This window comes from Sinocyclocheilus grahami, unplaced genomic scaffold (genome assembly GCF_001515645.1).
Source record: "Sinocyclocheilus grahami isolate Dianchi unplaced genomic scaffold, SAMN03320097.WGS_v1.1 scaffold381.1, whole genome shotgun sequence".
NCBI lineage: Eukaryota > Metazoa > Chordata > Actinopteri > Cypriniformes > Cyprinidae > Sinocyclocheilus > Sinocyclocheilus grahami.
This window is the reverse complement of record NW_015505560.1, coordinates 373,800-387,750: the sequence shown is the minus strand read 5'-3', so window position 1 is coordinate 387,750 and position 13,951 is coordinate 373,800.

The window sequence follows — 13,951 nt, the reverse complement described above, 5'->3', positions numbered from 1 at the left end:
GAATATATTCTCTTCTCTTTTATATTTTCTTCCATGCATCAATCTAGAACAGTAAAAATGTTATTTAGACACATTTCCAGTAAAAATAACACACATTTATATAGAATAATTCACATAAAATCACGTTTTAACTTTTAAAACCTTACAGACGCTTACAGTTTATGTATTTATGCTTAAAGTCTAAATGAGTTTCTATACGCCACAAATGATGTTTGTTGAGATAAACTTGAGATGAACCTGAAAGATTCTTAAAGTTACCGGTCTAACATATGAAAATAAAAACATTCTCAATAAACCTGGATGATTTTAGATACAGCGAGGAACCATTTCAGCATGTTTGTAATAAAGTGGCTTTGTAAGTTATTATGAGCTCAGCGCTGTAGTCTGACAAAAGATCTGGAGAAATGAACATAAAACGTCATTTTAAAGTTGTACATTTGTTATAGTTTAGTGACGTCTGGAATGAAGTTCCACCCAAAAGCTTCACTCGTCGCCTGTCTGTCTCTCGTCTTCCTCGACGCAGCGACGCTCGTCAATCTCAGAGATCTGCTGGAATATGAACAGTATGCTGGAGGAGCCCCGGGGCCCAACAGAGGAACGCCAGATCTGTGACTTATTAGGACTATTTTATAAACTCATCAGGGGAGGAGAAACAAACGGCTTATTAAATCAAGACATCAGCTGTAGCACATTAAGAAAGAAGAGTTTCTCTGAAATCATTCTGAACAAACCCTAAGTATTAAAGCAGCACTGCTTGTGCGCCATTTGACTTGGGCTGCTAAGCAACCACCCACAACACCCTAGCAACCACCCAGAAGCCCCTAGAAACTACATAGCAACACATAATAACCACAGAGAACACTTAAGCAGCCAAGAACTCTGTTAAACACCCTAGAAACCTCCCGTTAACACCCTGGCAACCACTCCAAATGGCCTAATAACCACCCAGGAAACACAAGAAGCTACATAGAAACACCCTAGAAACCACCCAGAACACCCAAGCAGCCACATAATAACCATATCACCCTAGAAACCACCCACAACACCCTAGAAACCACCCAGAACACCCAAGCAGCCACATAATAACCATATCACCCTAGAAACCACCCACAACACCCTAGAAACCACCCAGAACACCCAAGCAGCCACATAATAACCATATCACCCTAGAAACCACCCACAACACCCTAGAAACCACCCAGAACACCCAAGCAGCCACATAATAACCATATCACCCTAGAAACCACCCACAACACCCTAGAAACCACCCAGAACACCCAAGCAGCCACATAATAACCATATCACCCTAGAAACCACCCACAACACCCTAGAAACCACCCAGAACACCCAAGCAGCCACATAATAACCATATCACCCTAGAAACCACCCACAACACCCTAGAAACCACCCAGAACACCCAAGCAGCCACATAATAACCATATCACCCTAGAAACCACCCACAACACCCTAGAAACCACCCAGAACACCCAAGCAGCCACATAATAACCATATCACCCTAGAAACCACCCACAACACCCTAGAAACCACCCAGAACACCCAAGCAGCCACATAATAACCATATCACCCTAGAAACCACCCACAACACCCTAGAAACCACCCAGAACACCCAAGCAGCCACATAATAACCATATCACCCTAGAAACCACCCACAACACCCTAGAAACCACCCAGAACACCCAAGCAGCCACATAATAACCATATCACCCTAGAAACCACCCACAACACCCTAGAAACCACCCAGAACACCCAAGCAGCCACATAATAACCATATCACCCTAGAAACCACCCACAACACCCTAGAAACCACCCAGAACACCCAAGCAGCCACATAATAACCATATCACCCTAGAAACCACCCACAACACCCTAGAAACCACCCAGAACACCCAAGCAGCCACATAATAACCATATCACCCTAGAAACCACCCACAACACCCTAGAAACCACCCAGAACACCCAAGCAGCCACATAATAACCATATCACCCTAGAAACCACCCACAACACCCTAGAAACCACCCAGAACACCCAAGCAGCCACATAATAACCATATCACCCTAGAAACCACCCACAACACCCTAGAAACCACCCAGAACACCCAAGCAGCCACATAATAACCATATCACCCTAGAAACCACCCACAACACCCTAGAAACCACCCAGAACACCCAAGCAGCCACATAATAACCATATCACCCTAGAAACCACCCACAACACCCTAGAAACCACCCAGAACACCCAAGCAGCCACATAATAACCATATCACCCTAGAAACCACCCACAACACCCTAGAAACCACCCAGAACACCCAAGCAGCCACATAATAACCATATCACCCTAGAAACCACCCACAACACCCTAGAAACCACCCAGAACACCCAAGCAGCCACATAATAACCATATCACCCTAGAAACCACCCACAACACCCTAGAAACCACCCAGAACACCCAAGCAGCCACATAATAACCATATCACCCTAGAAACCACCCACAACACCCTAGAAACCACCCAGAACACCCAAGCAGCCACATAATAACCATATCACCCTAGAAACCACCCACAACACCCTAGAAACCACCCAGAACACCCAAGCAGCCACATAATAACCATATCACCCTAGAAACCACCCACAACACCCTAGAAACCACCCAGAACACCCAAGCAGCCACATAATAACCATATCACCCTAGAAACCACCCACAACACCCTAGAAACCACCCAGAACACCCAAGCAGCCACATAATAACCATATCACCCTAGAAACCACCCACAACACCCTAGAAACCACCCAGAACACCCAAGCAGCCACATAATAACCATATCACCCTAGAAACCACCCACAACACCCTAGAAACCACCCAGAACACCCAAGCAGCCACATAATAACCATATCACCCTAGAAACCACCCACAACACCCTAGAAACCACCCAGAACACCCAAGCAGCCACATAATAACCATATCACCCTAGAAACCACCCACAACACCCTAGAAACCACCCAGAACACCCAAGCAGCCACATAATAACCATATCACCCTAGAAACCACCCACAACACCCTAGAAACCACCCAGAACACCCAAGCAGCCACATAATAACCATATCACCCTAGAAACCACCCACAACACCCTAGAAACCACCCAGAACACCCAAGCAGCCACATAATAACCATATCACCCTAGAAACCACCCACAACACCCTAGAAACCACCCAGAACACCCAAGCAGCCACATAATAACCATATCACCCTAGAAACCACCCACAACACCCTAGAAACCACCCAGAACACCCAAGCAGCCACATAATAACCATATCACCCTAGAAACCACCCACAACACCCTAGAAACCACCCAGAACACCCAAGCAGCCACATAATAACCATATCACCCTAGAAACCACCCACAACACCCTAGAAACCACCCAGAACACCCAAGCAGCCACATAATAACCATATCACCCTAGAAACCACCCACAACACCCTAGAAACCACCCAGAACACCCAAGCAGCCACATAATAACCATATCACCCTAGAAACCACCCACAACACCCTAGAAACCACCCAGAACACCCAAGCAGCCACATAATAACCATATCACCCTAGAAACCACCCACAACACCCTAGAAACCACCCAGAACACCCAAGCAGCCACATAATAACCATATCACCCTAGAAACCACCCACAACACCCTAGAAACCACCCAGAACACCCAAGCAGCCACATAATAACCATATCACCCTAGAAACCACCCACAACACCCTAGAAACCACCCAGAACACCCAAGCAGCCACATAATAACCATATCACCCTAGAAACCACCCACAACACCCTAGAAACCACCCAGAACACCCAAGCAGCCACATAATAACCATATCACCCTAGAAACCACCCACAACACCCTAGAAACCACCCAGAACACCCAAGCAGCCACATAATAACCATATCACCCTAGAAACCACCCACAACACCCTAGAAACCACCCAGAACACCCAAGCAGCCACATAATAACCATATCACCCTAGAAACCACCCACAACACCCTAGAAACCACCCAGAACACCCAAGCAGCCACATAATAACCATATCACCCTAGAAACCACCCACAACACCCTAGAAACCACCCAGAACACCCAAGCAGCCACATAATAACCATATCACCCTAGAAACCACCCACAACACCCTAGAAACCACCCAGAACACCCAAGCAGCCACATAATAACCATATCACCCTAGAAACCACCCACAACACCCTAGAAACCACCCAGAACACCCAAGCAGCCACATAATAACCATATCACCCTAGAAACCACCCACAACACCCTAGAAACCACCCAGAACACCCAAGCAGCCACATAATAACCATATCACCCTAGAAACCACCCACAACACCCTAGAAACCACCCAGAACACCCAAGCAGCCACATAATAACCATATCACCCTAGAAACCACCCACGAAACACTAGAAACCACAGAGCAACACCCTAGAAACCATCCAGGAAACACTAGAAACCACATAGCAACACCCTAGAAACCATCCAGGAAACACTAGAAACCACAGAGCAACACCCTAGAAACCACCAAGGAAACACTAGAAACGCTTTCTCCTCACGTACACACTGCTGTTTAATACTTCACCATCAGCACAGTCTGTCAGGTGAACTGAACGCATACACGGAGCTGAGTTCGGCCGTGCTGGGTTCTCAGAGTGTGTTCAGTATTGGGCTGCTGCTGACAGGACAGTGATGGTATCTGCTGGAGTCTGAAGGGCTTCTCTGTGCTCTCAGAAGCTCAGCTCATATCACAGATATTCAATACCACACCGCCGGGATTAAACATGTCATATTTCAGAGGCGTGTGCCATGAAGCAGAGCTGAGAAATGAAGGGGTTTATATGATATGAGACTCACAAGGGGTGTGTGTGTGTGTGTGTGTGTGTGTATGTGTGAGAGAGTGTGTGTGAGAGTGTGTGTGAGAGTGTGTGTGAGAGTGTGTGTGAGAGTGTGTGTGAGAGTGTGTGTGAGAGTGTGTGTGAGAGTGTGTGTGAGAGTGTGTGTGAGAGTGTGTGTGAGAGTGTGTGTGAGAGTGTGTGTGAGAGTGTGTGTGAGAGTGTGTGTGAGAGTGTGTGTGAGAGTGTGTGTGAGAGTGTGTGTGAGAGTGTGTGTGAGAGTGTGTGTGAGAGTGTGTGTGAGAGTGTGTGTGAGAGTGTGTGTGAGAGTGTGTGTGAGAGTGTGTGTGAGAGTGTGTGTGAGAGTGTGTGTGAGAGTGTGTGTGAGAGTGTGTGTGAGAGTGTGTGTGAGAGTGTGTGTGAGAGTGTGTGTGAGAGTGTGTGTGAGAGTGTGTGTGAGAGTGTGTGTGAGAGTGTGTGTGAGAGTGTGTGTGAGAGTGTGTGTGAGAGTGTGTGTGTGTGAGAGAGAGAGAATGTGTATCAAAATGCATTGAGTCCATAATCCATAATAACGCTTCCTCCAGTGAAAAAGTATTCTGATCTGAATCAGGAGAGAAATTTGCACAGATCAAGCAGCGTTTAAACAGTCCAAAACATTGCGATGTTTTTATCAGCTGTTTGGACTCTCATTCTGACGGCACCCATTCACTGCAGAGCCTCCATTGCTGAGACACTGATGCAGTGCTACATTTCTCCAAACCTGATGAAGAAACAAACTCATCCTGATCTTGGATGGACTGAGGGTGAACATATTTCAGCACATTTTCATTTTTGGTTGAACTCTTTTTAAGACGTGAATGTTTAGCCAATGCATGTTGTGCATGTGTGTTATTTTGCACATCTGAAACAGTCAAGCGTTGATCATTACTATCTAAGATCTCATCAGCTGCTTTGTTTCTATTCTGGTGTCTTTATGGGAAAATCACTGTTTAGATTAGTTGCTCTTTATTACGAGTTCAAAGGGAGTGAACGTGTTTGAAATGTTTCCTGAAGCTCTTTTATCAGCTTTAATGATGATATGATGAATCCAGCTGCTCTCGGCTTCATCCAGAACAAACATGAATCATCTCACACAAACACCAGCCATAATCATCGCTCAGAAACTCACCAAAACACAATATTATTCCACGACATCCCGTATATCTATGACCAAAAAAAAAAAATCTGGCCAGAATGTAATTTAAATATATGTTGTAAACAATGAAGTTTGTTTCATGCATGCACTATTTTGAAACAGTGGTGCATTGAAAATATCAGGAACTTCTTTTTTTTCTTTTTGCTGTTTCGGCCGCCAAAATTTCAGTGCATCACCATGAAACAATATTTGGCCGAAATGGTACTTCCATAACATACATTTAAAGGAGAGGACGCTCTTAATAATCTCTGTAGACACTTGATTAAAGAACTGAGGTGAACGGTTGAAAGTCTGTGAGATTCTGCAGTAAATCAGTGTATTTTCTCTCTCTCCGGACATTCCTGTGCCGCCGGGGCCGGAGAACAGCACTGATCATGTTTCATCTCCAGCAGAGAGAAGATGTGAGACATGTGAAGAACTGAGAGGAACCACAATCAGTATCTCTGATCTTCATTCAGACGGACCTGATGGAAACCCAGCTCAACATCTCAAACATCTGCTGTGAGGAGTTCTGTCAGCTGACATCTTCACGTGTTCTCGGTGTTGTGTGCATGAAATGAATGCAGACACAGTCAAAACATGTCATCGGAGAAGCACTAAACACCCTCCAACACCCTTTCATCTGAAACCGAAAATTACTTCAACCAAAACAGCAAAAAAAACATGCATGCACTAAATATATACATATTTTTATTTTTAGGATTAATATTTTCAGTTGCCAAAATTTCTGTGTATTTTTAAATAGAAAAAATAATTTCCAATCAAGTTTTCCAACAAAAAAATATTAATTTTATGACACGTGCAAGCACACACTATTTTAACAGTGATGCACCAACAATTTGGCAACCAAAAATATTGTAATATCCAAAAAAAATTGTTGTTGCATTTTTGGACAAATAACAAAATTAATAAAATTAAGATTAAAAAAATAATTTTCCAACACATGCACGGATACAGTTTTGAAATAGTAATGAACTGAAATTTCAGCAACTGAAAATATCAGAATATTTTCAGTTGCCAAAATTCCACTGCATCACTATTTTGAAACCGATAATATTCAGCTGAAACGAAGAAAAAACTAATCCAATAAAAATGTCTAAAAACAACAAAAAAAAAAAATGCATGCACTCTTATCATGCACTTTTTTGAATAGTGATGCACTGAAATTTTGGCAATAAAAATAGCAGTTTTTTCTTTACTTCACTACATTTTTGAACGAGTATCTGTACTCTTTACTCCACTACATTTGAAATGAGTGTTGCAGTTACACATTACATTTTGCATGGACATAGCTTTTTCTGCAGCAGTTTATTTCTGCTACAAAAGACGTGATACTGCCTGCTACAGGTCACTGAAAGTACTGCATCGTGTGCGTTTGCCCTTACTCACCCAAACTTTTCAACAAGGCTACTTTATGTGAATGCGAGTTCCTCAGCAAGTATTTGTGAATCAGAGGTGTTTTATATATGAGACGAGGACATGACTGCAGCCGGCAATGAGGCCCAAACCAGCACAGCCACTGCAAGAAGGAGTCGGATCTTGTTCAGCTTGTTAGCCCACTGTGTGTGTATATAGCCCTAGTTTGTCTTTAGTTCCTTGTGAGTTGTTGAATGTAATGGGTTTCTGTTTGCCAGTCATTCTGTTCTTTGTTCCCTTTGGTTTATTGTTTGTTCTAGTTTTTCCACTAAACACCAGCACATAGATCCTTGCCTCTGCCTGTTTTCCGCAGCTTCTCCACAACGTTACAGTTTATCACTGGCATTTCTTTTTGACTTGTGCATCTTTGAGCCTATGTTTAGTATGAGTAAAATACTTACTTACACACACTCTCTCTCTCTCTCCCTCACACACACACTCTCTCTCTCTCCCTCACCCACACTCTCTCTCTCTCACACACACACTCTCTCTCCCTCACACACACTCTCTCTCTCTCTCTCTCTCTCTCTCTCTCTCTCTCTCTCTCTCTCTCTCTCTCTCTCTCTCTCTCTCTCTCTCTCTCTCTCTCTCTCTCTCTCTCTCTCTCTCTCTCTCTCTCTCTCTCTCTCTCTCTCTCTCTCTCTCTCTCTCTCTCTCTCTCTCTCTCTCTCTCTCTCTCTCTCTCTCTCTCTCTCTCTCTCTCTCTCTCTCTCTCTCTCTCTCTCTCTCTCTCTCTCTCTCTCTCTCTCTCTCTCTCTCTCTCTCTCTCTCTCTCTCTCTCTCTCTCTCTCTCTCTCTCTCTCTCTCTCTCTCTCTCTCTCTCTCTCTCTCTCTCTCTCTCTCTCTCTCTCTCTCTCTCTCTCTCTCTCTCTCTCTCTCTCTCTCTCTCTCTCTCTCTCTCTCTCTCTCTCTCTCTCTCTCTCTCTCTCTCTCTCTCTCTCTCTCTCTCTCTCTCTCTCTCTCTCTCTCTCTCTCTCTCTCTCTCTCTCTCTCTCTCTCTCTCTCTCTCTCTCTCTCTCTCTCTCTCTCTCTCTCTCTCTCTCTCTCTCTCTCTCTCTCTCTCTCTCTCTCTCTCTCTCTCTCTCTCTCTCTCTCTCTCTCTCTCTCTCTCTCTCTCTCTCTCTCTCACACACACACACTCTCTCTCTCTCTCTCTCCCTCACATACACACACACACTCTCTCTCCCTCACACACACTCACACACACACTCTCTCTCTCTCCCTCACACACACTCACACAGGCTCTGATTGGCTCCGATGGTGACTCTTCACTCAAAGCACATAACGAGCTGAAACACATTTCTGCATTTGAACAAAACAAGCAATCCTGAAATGAACCGAGTCTGTCACAGCAGAAGCGTAAGAGTAAAAGCTCAGAAAGCCTCCTGTGAATCAGCAGCAGATCAAACTCTACATCAGCGCTGAACAGAAGAACCGAGAGCAGAGACAGACATCTATTGGACACAGAGAGCGACTGCAGAGCCACGAAAACACGCCACTGCAGCGTATCTTCATTTATAACTTAATACTTCTTGTTCTACTTTTGCATCGAAATTTAGAGAATATACTGGAAGTTTAGTTTTATAATTTTAATATATTTGGATATAATGCAACATTTGCTTTTGGCCCTTCATAGTGAAAAGCACTGGAGGCTTCAGCTCACTGACAAGGGGCCGCAAGAAGCAGGGTTATTACAGCTAACTAAAACTAAAACCTTAAAGGGATAGATCACCCGAAAATGAAAATGTGATGTTTATCTGCTTACCCGCAGGGCATCCGAGATGTCGGTGACTTTGTTTCTTCAGTAGAACACATTTGATGATTTTTAACTTTAACCGTTGCAGTCTGTCAGTCGTATAATGCATGGCAATGGTAACAAAATCTGTGAGAGTAAAAAAAAACATCCACAGACAAATCCAAATTAAACCCTGCGACTCGTGACGACACATTGATGTCCTAAGACACGAAACGATCAGTTTGTGCCAGAAACCCAACAGTATTTATATCATATTTTACCTCTAATACACCTCTATTGTCGATAATCATTTGATTGAATTGGTCGAAAGTTATAAGTCCCTAGATACTATTATCGATAATAAATTACATTTAGCAGAGAATACCAATAGATTGTGTAAGATGAGCCAACAAAGACTTAGCTAAATTTAATATTGATAAGACATTGATGACTGCTTTTTATAATCGATTTTAACTTTTTCATTGATTTGCTGGTTTGCCTCTTTAAAGGTCAAACACAAGAATTCTCTATCAAAGGTTGTAAATAACTGCAGTAAAGTGCTGGGTGTGAAACTGCCTGGGTTGTCAGATTTGTTTGACATTCAGGTGATAAAGATCATATCTGACACATCTCACCCTCTTTATGATTCATTTCAGACCCTCGCCTCAGGATCCTTGTATAGGGTCCCTCTAAGACAGAGTTACATTTCCGTTTGTTCCATATGCTATCAAGTTGCTTAATTCAAATAGGAAGAGGTGGCTTTTTGTCCTTTTTTTAATGTGCTATTAATGTTATGCACTTGTATGTGGTGAAATCTATCATGCTGCAGAACAAAAAGTTTTTACAATTACAATAAAATAACCCTGATATAATTGAAAATACTTAAAAGATATAAACTGATACAAAAACTGACATATTTTGTATTTTAATTCAAGTAATTCTTTCGCAAACAGGATTCTCACGCTCTTGGAAACCCTGAATATATGAAAGAATTTTAAAAGTATGTTTCATAGATGAGAAAAAGCCATGGATAAAATAAAATCATTTCTGGATTTTTATAGTCTTGTCGAGCTAAACTGATCATGAACAACTGGAAAAATGAAGTAAATTCATTGATTATAAAGTGTGAGATTTTTGGAAATCATATAATTTAATTATTTAAATTATTTACTGATGTTAATGCACTGCCACTCCTAGTTCCTGTAAATAAAAAGTTTAAAACGAGCAGCTTTGTTATTACAGCAAAAATATCAGAGGTGCAGAAACTTATTTTTCCTGTGATTAGAGACTCTAATTATGAGCAGAATTGCATTATAAAGACACGTGAAAACAAAACACAGGTGATTTTTGATATCTCACCACTGATGCAGCTCTCTAATAACCACAAACCGCATCGATTTCAGCAATACTTTATTCCAAAATAAAAATCACATCAATTGCATTTATCGCTCGTGTCTCTGGTTCAATCCCGTCCCGTTACACATGCTAAAAACACCACGACCTCTCAGGGTCAAATATAAGAAAGGTCAAAAGGTCAAGACGAAGGGGTTTCTACTGCAGAGCTTCTGTGGGAATCAAACTGAAGCGCCGCTGTGTTTCTGCTCCAACAAATAAGCCGCTGTTTTACAAAGTTACCAAAAGCCCTTAAAATAGTGGTTAACTTTCTTCATGTTTTGCCGTTTTGCATTTATAATGCAGGATCAGTTAGTGCCAAAAAAACAACAAAAACTAACAAGTGAACAAGTAATGCAACAAAAACATGCTTATGATTCAAGTACAAATGAGTTTCAATTCAGTTTGTTGAGTTTGAAGAGCAAAATCCAAATTAAAGGGAAAAAATCCTTTTAAAAATTTATTTTAAAAAAATTTAAGTTTCTTATGATTTTGGTGTGAAAAATGAGACCCAGACATGTTTGTGACTGGTTTTGAGCGACGCATCTGGAAATATTGTAAAAATGACTTTAAGCAAAAGCGCAGCGGAAAAAAACTGCATCATAAAGTAAGCCGTCTGTCTGCAAACATCAGTGTGTAACCGCTCAAGGCCCGTCACATGTACTGAACATCATCATGCAGCTACGAGCGTCACACAAGACCACAGCGTGAGGTCAGAGGTCACCACAGGGGTTCTAGGTACAAGCACTGGTGAATCTGCTGGTTTCTCTGAGATGTCTGAGAAGGCTGATAATGAAGGATGATGACGTTACACACGTGACGTTACAGCAGAGCACATGCAGCGGTCAGACCTTCTTACCTGCGCCATTCATGCGTCACCTTCAGCTGCTGAGATCTCAGTCTCTTTATGAACCACTACTTTAGTGACCGACATGTCTGGGTGCTGCTCTTTGGCCTCTTTAATGGCCTGAGCCAGAGCCTGACCCACAATGCACCAGCAGAGGGAGACAGAGACCACAGATCAATCAATCAATCAATCAATCAATCAATCAACTGACCGCTCTCACACACGCAATCACTCACTCACCCACTCAACCAACCAACCACTCACTCAATCACCCGACTGACCGACCGCTCACACACACACACACAATCTCACTCACTCAACCAATCACTCAATCAACCAATCACTTAATCAATCACTCACTCACTCACTCACTCAATCAATCAATCAATCACGCAATCTCACCCACCCAACCAACCAACCAACCACTCACTCACTCACCCACCCACTCAATCAATCTCACACACACACACTCTCACTCTCACACACACACACACACTCTCACACACACACACACACACACACACGCTCTCTCTCTCTCTCTCTCTCACACACACACCTGTTTGTGGTATGACGCCCTAAATAAAATCTCACAGGAACCTACATTTTTTTCATATCAACTTCAAATCTGGAACATAACTTATTTAGACATAAGGCTTTAATTTTATACCAATTTTAGAGTAAAACCTGTTATGTAAAATATTTATTATGTAAAATAAAATAAAATTAATATAGTGTATTTTCTTTACAGTAAATTTAAATTACCATAACTTTTTGATACTTAAATTTGCTATAATCTGCTGATTTCCTTCTTTAAAAAGAGACCAAACTTATGTCTGTATTCCAAAGTGTTCATAAATTACAACAATTTAAGTTTGGATAGTGCACCTGCATGCCTATTTAAAAAAATGGGGGGTGGCAGTTAAAGGGTTAAAATGTGTTTATATACTGTAGTTAAAAAATAAACGAAACGATAACTGAAATAATATATTTTAATTGTAAGCTGACAATGGAATTAGCATATTTTTGGTGTTTTTGGGCCTCAAGCATCCAGTCAAAGCAAAGGCACAATCACGTGTTTAATCAGGTTCTGTCACTGAGGTTTTGTGTTGCTGGTTAACGAACTAGATAACTGGTTAACCCACCCGTGGCTGTACCTGATCGTGGTCAATGTCTGCGTCTCCTGTGATGACGATCCTCTTTTCGATGCGAGTCTCTGAAATACCGTCCTTCACTGTCTGACGAAAAACACAAACACAATCAAAAAAATATTCCACTAAAGTAAGAGTTCGAGTTTAAAATGGTAACATCTGAAAGTGAAGAATTTAAAACATAAATATTGGTATTTTAACCTGTAGTGTAAATTCAGTAAAGTATTTGTCTTCATTTTCTATAAATTTGAGCTGAATTAGCATATTTTTGGTGTTTTTGGGCCTCAAGCATCCAGTCAAAGCAAAGGCACAATCACGTGTTTAATCAGGTTCGGTCACTGAGGTTTTGTGTTGCTGGTTAACGAACTAGATAACTGGTTAACCCACCCGTGGCTGTACCTGATCGTGGTCAATGTCTGCGTCTCCTGTGATGACGATCCTCTTTTCGATGCGAGTCTCTGAAATACCGTCCTTCACTGTCTGACGAAAAACACAAACACAATCAAAAAAATATTCCACTAAAGTAAGAGTTCGAGTTTAAAATGGTAACATCTGAAAGTGAAGAATTTAAAACATAAATATTGGTATTTTAACCTGTAGTGTAAATTCAGTAAAGTATTTGTCTTCATTTTCTATAAATTTGAGCTAAAACTAATAACAACAGTAACAATGATAACATTTCAATAACAATAATTATTATTAATTTTGTTTGGGTTCCTAAAATAACAGCGTGAATGTCACGTAAAATGTGATGAATCTCTATCATAACTAAAAAAGAGAAATGTTTATCATATCACAGTTCAAATTGCAATATGACAACAAAATCTCAATACTGTATACATTTTTGGCCAATTCGTGCAGCTCTATATGTAACGAGTGAATAATGTATATATAAAATATCAAAAAGTTTAGCACAGCTTTAATTTGATCTTTAATTAGAATGCGTTCTTTTTAAGTCAATTTTTTTCTGAGGATAAAATAATGACTATAATATATTTTTACCACGATTTACTGAAAAAAAAAATTCAGTGAAATAATTACACTGCCATAAAAAATATTCTGCCAAAGTTATTAATTGTCATTTTAAATCTTCACTAGGTTTTACAAATTTTTCAAAAATAATATGATTGCGCTGAATATTACCATTACTATAACCATTTCACCTGAATATGTAACGTTTACAGAAGGAACCATTTCGGCCGAATATGTAAAGTTTACAGAAGGAAGGAACCATTTCAGCTGAATATGTAACGTTTACAGAAGGAAGGAACCATTTCACCTGAATATGTAACGTTTACAGAAGGAAGGAACCATT